This window comes from Meleagris gallopavo, chromosome 3 (genome assembly GCF_000146605.3).
Source record: "Meleagris gallopavo isolate NT-WF06-2002-E0010 breed Aviagen turkey brand Nicholas breeding stock chromosome 3, Turkey_5.1, whole genome shotgun sequence".
Lineage (NCBI taxonomy): Eukaryota > Metazoa > Chordata > Aves > Galliformes > Phasianidae > Meleagris > Meleagris gallopavo.
Genome location: NC_015013.2, coordinates 29,684,656 through 29,695,854, shown reverse-complemented (window position 1 = coordinate 29,695,854; position 11,199 = coordinate 29,684,656).

The following is an 11,199-nucleotide window of genomic DNA, read 5'->3' as shown; positions in this document are numbered from 1 at the left end:
ATGAGAGCACTTAACCCTTAAAAAGTTGTTTTGTTTTTTTTTTAACAAAGTGTTTAAAAGAATCTTTCCAGCATACAGTCCCTATTTTTACCCATTAAATGTATACCTATTTTAACACAAATTAGCAGATTTGTACTGGGGATTAATCTAATCAGTGTTCTGTATCCAAAACAATAGGTTCCAGTGATTAGGCAGGGCAACAGCATTTTACTAAACAGAATTCCTTTATATCCATCCTCACATTAACAGGGACACGGCTATCTCCTAATTAGTGCATCTCCAACTTTAACCTTTTGTCTTGACTGCAGACTCTTAGATTAGTGGTGATATTCTGCCTCCTCAAAACTTCTTTCAGAAATTGACAATTTCCATGGTAACAGCTGCCACTTTCATACCACAAGCATCAAAAAAATGTAATTTCATTCATATCACTGGGCTGGGTTGGGTGTGGAACTTTGGCTTTTGTCAATTCCCTTTTCAGACATAACTGTTTATTCCCAAGGAAGAGGAAACAGGTTTAAGCACGGTTTAGGACACAGTTGTTGGCCAGTCCATGAAGCAAGATTGGTAACAGTCTGAAAGAGAGCTATAATGGTGACCCACCTCAAAGCTGAGAGTTTTGCAGCTGCAAGAGGGAAGGACAAACACATTCAACAGCAGCCACCACACTTACACCTGTGTTTTCTGGCTTGTCTTGTTGTTTGTTTGCTTGTTTTTTTCTTTTTCTTTTTTTTTTCTTTCCTTTTTGCTTATTTCTTTGGTGGCTTCACAAACAGTAACAAGACAGCAAGTTAATATCCCCACAAGAATAACTGAGAAACACTTAATGTAAATCAAGGCTCCTTGTTCAAAGAATGTTGAACTTAAGCCAAAAAGAATATCAGTTCATTGCTGAGAAGCTGACACAGCTTTAATGATCAGTACCTTCATTTGCAACACTCACATATGCCTATAACCAAAACCTTGATCTCAACTGAAGTCAGTTCCCAAAGTAGCATCAACTTCAGTGGGACCAGCAAACATTCACAACAAAGGTACTTTGTCTTCTGCCAGTTCTGTGAGGTTTTTTTTCTGGAAGTCTGTCAAATTGGATGCGTTTTCCTGAAAACCCTTCTGCCCCATATGAACTCACTCAGACATATTTACATTCTTTGAAACTAAAAATTTCCAAGTCAACCTGTCAGGATGAGAATGGATCAAGTGAGAATCACATCTATTTTTCCAGCAATCCGCAAAAATAATGGAGTTTTCTCTTAACCACAAATGATGTGGTTAAAGATGATGTTAGAAATAGAGTTGCAGTTTTCCAAAGTTAGTATTACACGCTCTAATCCTTATATTGATCTTTAAAATACAGTTGTTTGTTTGTTTGCTTGTTTTTTGTTTTTTTTTTTTTGTTTTTTGCACTTATGTAGAGAACTGACAAACAGAAAGGAAACTGGAAAATTAAATACAATTTCAGCAGCTTTTTCTTAGTTCTTTATTGACTCTTTCAGCTCTAGCCCAGGTTATTGTTTTCCTTTCCTCATCTGCACTTAATTGCAGGTGTATCAATGCCTGTTAACAAGGCATTTGGAAAACTTAAACTCAGCTTGATTTGGGCCTACTGTCTTAAGATGAAACTACTGTTTGAGGATGGAAAAGTGAATAACAAATATTTGAACTGATATAAACACTTTCTCTGTTCATCACATTGGATAGTTGTATCTGAGTGCTTACTGTGCTTTTACATCTTCAGATTTTGTCACCATCATATGGTACCAAAGTGACATCAATGGTAAAAAAATATGGCTTCTCTCACTGTAGCTAAAAAGGAAAATGCCTCTAGTTAGAAAAGAATAGCAGGCTGTAAACACATGATGAACACCAAGCTGGCATATTTATATGAATGTCACAGAACTTAGATGTCCTTCTGGCTCAAAACCTAATTCTGTAACTGGATCACAGCCCATTAAGGGCCAAATTAAATCTCCAAGGTCTGGGCTTGGAGAAGACTGGATTTGAGTTCAGCCCAACATTCTCAGTTCAGGTTTATTTTTACTTCAGCCCACAAAATAATGGTGATTAACTGAGAACTGTATACCTAGGAAAGATTGCAAAGGCCTGCCAAGTTCCAGATAATAGGCCATGGAAAATATGAGCGCACAAATCTGCTGGCAGGAAGAGACACCTTTATCCAGGCTCAACTTGCAGGTGTTCCTAAAGTGGTTCTCAAAAATGGAACACCTTCCAGAAGGAAAGGATGAGGGAATTAATTGAACTGTACCTGTGAGCATCACTGAATACCCCTCAGATTTGATGCAAAGGAACACCAAAGAAATTACATCAGAATAATGGAAAAGATGTGTGTGGCAGAAAGGAGTGCCTGTATGGCTGGCAACATCACAGCAACAAAAGCCTTTTTTAGGAAAACTGCACTGTAGACATTTGTTATCACAATAGCAGTGGTCTGCTGATTCTGATACCAAAGCTCAGTCTTGCAATCATACTACAAGCACCAGAATTGTTAAGGTGTTATTACTTTGATACCCTACAGTATTAGCGTGCAACTTGTTTGTTGCCTTCCTGTGCAGTCTGGCCCAATTTTCTCCTAGGAGAGCGGAGTGATTCTACCTTCAGGCTCCTGGAGCCTGCAGAAACACAGAATGCAAGCAATGATTATCCTCTGCTTTCCTCAAGGGCTATTTCTTCTCTCCAGTAAAATGCTAGACCAGAGCAGAGTTCCTGCACCTGTAGGGTTTATAAGGATCTGTGTATCCGTAGGAAGTTGAAGGTGCCAAGGTGGAAAATTTTTGTACAGCAGAAGGATGAAAATATGAGGATTGTCATTACTGTAGTCTTTTGGTGTTGGTATCTCTAAAATGGTTGACTCAAATGGCAAATTGTTTATGTCTGCAACCGTAGGCAAGCGGTGCATCACCGGCTCTTCCTACCCCATGTCAGGCAGACAAACAGAACCAACATCTCCGCCTTACTGTCTGAGTTTTGAGCTTTTCTGTGTGCTTTTGCTAGATATTAATGGAACTTGGCCCACACCAATTGGTGAGCTAATTGCTGACAGAGCAGATGGTAAGATAGGCCTGAACAAAATGTTTGGCACTTTTTTATCATGTAAGGGAAATATAGAAGAAAAAGGATGTCCTTCCCATTTCCTGAGAGCTGCAACAAAAATTAAAGCTAGCTTTTATGATAGTGGAGTCTGAGGAACAATTACCCAGCTCCAGTCGATGCATTGCTTACATACATCTCTGGTTCTTTCCTCTATCACTCAGCCTGTCTCCTGGGCATGTTACATGCTGGAGGCTCACACACTGCCAGTTCAACCTGCTCCATGCACCAGCACTCAGAAAAGTGAAGCGAGCAAAATAGAAGGGGAAAACTCATAAGGTAATCATGATAAAGATGTAAATTTATTTTTATATTTTATGCAGTTATCTTGGAGGGATGCTAATGCATAACGTCCTCTGTAGGAAACTATTGCTCAGTACTAACTTTCCAGTGGTGGCCACCATAAATATTCAAACAGAGCTATAAATAGCATGGCTCTATAAAAAGAAACAGCAGCAACAGAGGACTGTGTGAGGATTAGACCTGAAAACATGACACTACAGAAGAGATGCTTCATAGGAGCTCTTCAGACAGAAGGCTTCATATTTGGAGAAGGAAGAAGAGTTGGTCTGTTGGCATTCCATCATTCATTTTACTTAGTTGCTAGCCGGGACTTTCATAGTAAATACTTTATTTCACATAGGTCTTACTAGCTAACTCTTGGTGTTTAATACACCAAAGATGTTTTCAGCTCTTATTTCAAAGCTCTTTCTCTGATTTGAATAGTGATGGCAACGGAACAAATATCACAATAGCTACACAGAAAGGCCAGTGCACAAAAGTACTATACTTGACATATGGAAGAAGTTTGAAGCCTTTCAGACTACTTACATTTTCATGGGAAAGCTGTGAATATCAACAGCAGAAAGAAAGCATAAAATGGGAGCAAGAAGCCGATACGCTAAGATGTTAATCTGTATTGTCAGAGAGGAAAGTAAACTGCAGTGTTTGCTATGCTGAGGATTTTCATAATCTGTGTTTATTTTGGGTTTCCTTTCAAAAATAATGTTTTAATGAATATGCTGCATGCTGAGTCTGTGGCACTGGTGTTGTGTCCCTCACCACGGTACCTGGGCACTCAAGCAAATGATTAACCAGCAGAGCAAATGGAAGAGCAGCAGAGAGCCACCAGGCACTCTGGCAAATGGACCTGTGAGTATATCTCTATCTGGACCTTTATTCCTTTAGGCTTTCCATCGTGCTTTCATTTACTTATTCTCTTATGATAAGCAGCTTTATTTTTCCAAACAGTTCTAAGGGATGCAGAGCTATCAGAATAGCTTAGGAGGAAGAGTGGGACAAATAAAACAAATGTTTTCATCAGAAAAAACATTGCTTAAGGACATAGTAAGGAAAAAATAATTTTCATTTGCACAAACTAAGTATGTTTGTCAAAGCCGGTTATTCCTACCAAGCCATCAGGCAGGTCACTTTAAAATACTTTTCAAAAGAGGGAAAATAGACCCTTTCCTTACAGTGGGCAAAAGGGACTTTTCAGGAGTCTGATGCAGACCATACACGAACACTGCTCTTAGCCTCATCTAATAATAATGAAAAGAACACACAAAAACATATGGCTATGAGCCTTCTGAAGAAGATTGAGATTGAATCAGCCCTTCCCCATGTGTTAAGTTAATGAGAACTCCGATGGCAGTTTTTGATTAATGTGTGTGCATAGGACTACTTCTGACTTGGGATGCAGAAGCAGAGAGCTCTGGGGCTGTAGACGAAATTGCACCATCTACCCATTGCTGTTTTGTCTTCTGCACAAACTTCAGAGGAACACAATAAGAATGAGGGCACTGCATGCAGGCCAGCTTTAGAAAGGTGAGCTCCTTTCCATACTCCAGAACTATATGGCTGCCTTACAGGCTTCACTGAAGACATATTCTGTCAGCAGTCAGGACAATAATATTGCAGAGGCTCATTGAATTACTATCATGTGGAGTTCTTCTTCTTTAGATGCCTCAGGCTCATGAAGTAGTTACATCCTTCTCATTTTAGTTTTTCCTTTAAGAGAGAAACAAGTTTGGGTGGTGGTGCCACATTAATAGCAATGAAGACCCATGTGTTGCCTTTCCAATGCAGATAAAATATGCTGTGCTACCACTGCGCCTCAGCAGCAGCTTTGAAGGAAATAAGGAGCAATGCATCACCCACTCGCATTTGGCTGTGAAACTCTGGTTTAAAGTTCACTCAAAGCATCAGTTCGGTATTCTCTGTTACCTCCCTTGTGTCTAAACTATATCCATCTTTCTCATCTCTAAAGATTTAAGTTTTCTGCATATTTATCACCTTTATGATTGAAACTAATGGAAGATGGGTTTGTTTAGATTTTGTAAATAGCTTGAAGATCTCGTCTCAGCTAGGATGATGAATCGAGGATGTCAGCTGGGCAAACAGTTTAAATTTGAATGAACTCAGTCGAAACTGATTACATGAAAACTGCTAGGAATCTTTCAAGTTCAGAACGCTCCACATACTTTAGCAGTAAATATCCCATCCTTTTTTGCTATCCAATTCTCCAAGAATAAAACTGGAAGAACAAGCACCAATGGCAGCTTCTCAGATATTAAACTGACTTTGAATGCTATAAATAGGTGTGAGAAGCCATTTTTCTATTGCAGCAGGGAACATAGCCTTCTAACTGTTTATCCCTCAGCTGACTAAATTTCTGCATAATAAAATTTCTGTTAATCACCCTGAACATGAGAGTTTTCTGAAAAAACATACCAACACCTAGACCTGACTGCTATACATAGCTATTATATGGCATAGCTATCTATTTGAAGTACCTAGTTTTTGTTCAGTCATGTTCACTTTTAAATAAATAAAATATTACTTGAGAAAAAAGGCCTAAAATACCTTTTTTTTCCCTCTCCTTGGCAATGTGTAGTCAGGAAGAGTCAGAAATTACAGCACGAGTGTTGAAAATTACAGGTTAAGGATGGAAACATCTAGAGGCTGTCTGATCCAGCCTCCTGCTCAGACTTGTGCCACCTTAGAACAAGTGACTCACAATAACAAGGAAACAAACTTAAAGTGAAAAAAAAAATTAAAAATGAAGACTTCCCTTCTTCCCATCCTGCACCAGAAGGGAAAAAAAAAACAAAAAACAACCATAAGATAGGAAGACTTTCTCCTGAAACAGATAGTTTTTCTGTGTTGTTCATCAGTAAATACAGCCAATTTGGGAAACGCCTACAGCTGCTCCTTTTGGTTGACCTAGTTCCCTATCTGACTCAAAGCAGGTAGCAGTTAGCACAGCGTGTGGCAAACTCCAGCTCAGTTGCCAGCACTGCTCTGCCATACTGCAGGCCAGGAATGCTGCATGCCCTACTCCAGTGAGAGAGGAAATGCCCCATATCTTTCATGAGCAGTCCCCTCAAGATTAATTAAGGAAGGGAGCCAACAGTTGCTGGAGAGAGTGCCATCAATCTCTTGGCCAGGAAAGCAGGCCTCTAGGGAAGGGACTGGACAGCACAGCAAGGAAGAACAGGGTGGTGGAATCTTACAGGATCTGAGTGAAACCCAGATGACTCATCAGAAAATAAAGCGTTCCTATTTTGGCAAAAGGCTGAAGTAGCAGCCCTGGGTTGCTCTGCAGCGCAGCAGTAAATGACCCGGAGAGCTTGGGACAAACTTGTGCACAGTGATGTTCCTAATAGTAGGGACCATTTCATGTCTCATTAAGCAAACAGGCTAACATGATAATTAACATATTAATTAGCAACACCTTTTCTTGCAAGTGGAACTTCTGCTTGAAAACTCTTTTAGACAACTATTTTGTAAATGAAAATGAAGAAATAATTTCTTATCCCTCAAGGTAACAAGAAGTCTCACACAGAACTGGCAAAGGTGCATCTTTTACTTTTTTTACATCATGGAAGACACTGCATCCAAACCATGGCCTGTCCCATGACTTCCATACAGCAAGGCTCCTCACACATCCGCAGCCTGCCATTCAAAGCCTGGTCCTTAGTGTGGGCATGGCACCCCTTTTACCACTTCATAAGCTGATCTGAAAAAGGCCTCACACCTACCACAAAGTCACACAAAAAAGCACTGTCATCTCCATTTTTCAATCCCAGCCACCGATCCATGTAGCTCCCCACTATAAGAATTCCTTTGGTCACACCTGTTATGAAACAACCCAAGAGAAAACTCTTCAGCAACCACCATCAAGCGATCGTGTTAATTATGCTGAAAACAGGTTTCAGCTGTAAGAGAATGTTTGTTGTCCCAGAGCTTGTCATTTTAGATCAGGAACTAATCACTCCCACCACAGACTGCTTTAAAGAGGGGTTGGTACACAAGTATGGATTTCCTCAAACTGCAGTTATCCTTCTCTCTGGGATTTTTGCTCAGGACCATTGCTAATTTCTATTATCTTTCCAGAGAATATATATGTAGGTTCACAAGAAAATCTAGAGCACTGGAAATGGAATAAGAAAAAAATGGAGACTGGAGTTGGAACTTGTAGGTTTCAAAACAGAGGGGATTATGATACTCATTGAGTCCCTCCCCTGTCAGATGGATGTTGCCAACCCACAGAAAATAGTGACAAGTTCTATATATGTTATCTTTCCCTTGCCTCAGGCACATGCTGTAAGGAAGCTGCATTCTAAACAATGAATAAACAAACAATCAACATGTTAATCTTTTACACATTTTGACACACAAAACACAGACAAATCACTGTGTCATTTCCTTACCTATCACAATCCTTACAAAATAAATTCTGGTTCAGGAAGAACAGAAGATAGTATTTCCCTTGATTAGCTTTTTGAAGCTCATAGTATGTTTTTAGAATATGATTTACCTCTTTTATTTATCATCCTGCCTTATTTCAGATGGGTACTGTCTGACTGACCTCTACATACCCTTGCACTGCTCTGTGATATCCCCAGAATGTCAATGCTCCAATTCTTCATCTTTCATTTCTCACATGTTTCTTATTGGTCACTTCTGGTACCAGTGGCAGTCGAAGTGGAAGTTTATCCTCTGATAATCTGTACTGCTTTAATGGCTCCTAGCATCCTGAGGATAATTTCCAAGTGTTATGGTGACACCAGCTGAGATCTTGGCAACAGAAAAGTATTTCATATGCTTAATTCTTAACTTAGTCTTTTTTTTTTTTTCCTGCCTCCCAGACCTTCCATTAGCCTGCTTATTTCTGTGGATTAACTCTTTTTGTTACTGCTATAGTCTTTGCTATCACTTCTCAGTATCCTTCTGACAATATAGCCTTTAGAAAATCTGAGAGCATTATCAACATGCATTCAAAATCTCTTAATAAATTTCTCTAAATCTCCAAGTCACATTTTTCCAAAAGCTTATTAAAAATCCCCTCTAAAAGGAGCAAAAATAGTCTCGTATTATCCTTTATGTATTTCCCTACAAGCTCGAATCTAGGAAGTATAGTCCACAAACACTGTAAAATGATAACCGTGTTTCAAACAGTGCTAATAAAAAATGTTGCACACAGAACAAGCCACCGGTTTAAGCAAAATAACATATGCTCAAAAGTGCTTATCCCTGAAGCATCACTATCTGCTTTTTTCCAAGATAAAACGAGTCTTATTCCAGCGTGCCATAAAAAAACAAAATTCTCTCATAATGTCAATTGCTCCTTTTGCTCATGACTTTACACGGCTGACTGAACACCTACGGTCTCACTTAAAGAGAAGCTGTTAGTTTGCTCACCTCGGTCACCTGCAGGATCTTTGAAATGCCTCCTCTTCTGCTCCTGCCAAAGAGTGCCTTCCTGCATTTCCCATACCCGGCTCCGCTGACCGTGCAGTCATCAGTAAGTTCTGGCCAAGTTATCCTATGTAACTCTGAGGAGAAAAAGGAGAGACTCGGAGATGCTGCCACAGCAATTCCTTCCTCCCTTAATAATGTTTTCCCGATGCTCTGTCACAGTCAGGTCTCCAGTAGTAAACTGAACAACCTATCCTCCCGGCTCGTCTTCTTTTTCTTTCTTTTCTTTTTTTTTTCCTTTCTTTTTTCGTTTTTTTTTCTTTTCGTTTTTTTTTTTTTTTTTGTAAACACATAATCACTGTTTCAAATCCTTTAGGTACCACGAACCGTATTTCTCTATTGCCCTCTACTGACTACCAGCTACCACCATCTTCCGGGACGAGCGGCGAGCAACAGATAGATGGCATGCTTTTCTCACTGGCTCCATCCAATCAATAATGATGCACGACGTCCCAAAGTCAACACAAATCATTCTGTTTTTTCCTCTGTTACAGAACACCGGGCAAGATTTACAGCTTGATGGTCAGCCGTGCTAACTACAGAACACCAAACAACAGCAGGAAGCAGTTAGCAGCGTAGGTCTGCTAATGTGCCTTTGGTGCTCACAAGCCAGGATAAAGTAGAGACAAATTGAGCCTGCCTTGAGATGTGGGTGAATTCTCCCCTCTGATTCCACTAATACTCCAGCAGGTAGCTGAGGAATTTAAGGATGTGGCCCTGGCAGCACTGGGTGCACAGAAATACTGACTTCTGGAGGGAGTTGTGCAGGATCAGACCCAGAGAGAGCCCCTGGTCCATTGCTACTGTCCCCTGGTACCAGTGTTACTGGTGTAGCACATTCAGCATCATACCTAATATGATGAACATGGTTTCCATCTCATGAGGCATGCATTAGGACAAGCAACATGGAATGGGGATGGCACTTGGAGATGCTGTTTGCACTGCTTTTACGACAAAGATAATCTATAACACAGAGAGAACTAGAGGGAGAAAGGGATGGCTGAAGCCAGTTGGAGGAGCAGAAGGATAAAATTTATTTGTGTTTCAGAAAGACTGGAAGAAACAGAGAGGAAGCAAAAAGGAAGGATAAGAAGAGGGCAAGATCAGGTACAGGAAAAAATATACAAGTGAACCCTTTTGTTGTATCAGTCTGTGCTTAACTATTGTGGCACAGTGCTTGTTAGCCAAGGCAGGGCAGCACCTGAACCAAGTGATGCTATTATTTTTGATTATCTGAGTTCCAAAAAGACTTTTTTTTTTTTTTTTTCCCCTAGTTTTCCCCCATTTCTATTAATTTGATGTATTTTATTTGCCCAAGATCTGTTGGCTGATGAAGGTTGGGTTTTACACAGGTGTTATGAGGCATTCTCGCACTGTGGCTCAGGAAAGTCAGGACACCGAAACTGTCATCAACTCTGTGACAAAAAACACGTAAGCATACAATGGCTTGGATTGGAAAGGACCTCGAGGATCATCAGGTTTCAACTCCCCTGGGCCACCAACCTCCAGATCTGGTACTAGACCAGGCTGCCCAGGGCCCCATCCAGCCTGATCCTGAACACCTCCAGGGACAGAGCATCCACAGCCTCTCAGGGCAACCTGTTCTAGCATCTCATCACTCTCTCTGTAAAGAACTTCCCCCTGACATCCAGTCTAAACCTGCCCTCCTTGAGCTTAAAACCATTCCCCCTTGTCCTATCACTATCTACCTGAGAAACAAGTCGATTCTCTACCTGTTTATAATCCTCTTTTAAATACTGGCAGGCTGCAATGAGGTTTCCTCACAGCTTTCTCTTCTCCAGGCTGAACAAGTAATGGAAGTAATGTGGAAAAGTCCATCCCAAATTTTATATTAAATCAAAAATAAAGCCAGCAGGGGCTTTAATTGTCATCATTACGAACACTTCATTACCTACTCCAGAGTTATTGACTGTACTGTAAAGCTCTCCTCTTAAAGAAAGCACAGAGTTCTTTTTTCTCCCCTCTTCTGAAACCCTCAGCTACTCCGTGTTGGAAAATAAGAAATAATTATATTTATTCACATTCCTCGATAGTATACTGAAGCCAGCTCAGATGAATGCCTAAGTGAGTACCATTACAAACAGATCAAAGAAAAAGCGTGTCTGGCAAATTAACAGGGCTGAGGGAATTAATAAAGCACACATCAAACACGGAAAAGCAAAAGCGTTTTAATGCTTTTTAATGCGTTTTAAACCCAGGCCTAGGCCGTGCAGCCCGCCGCTTCGGGCCCGGAACCACGGAGCTGCAGCCGCGGTATCCGCCAGGCTCACCGGAGCGCTGCACAGCGCGCCGCCGGAGCTGCCGGGC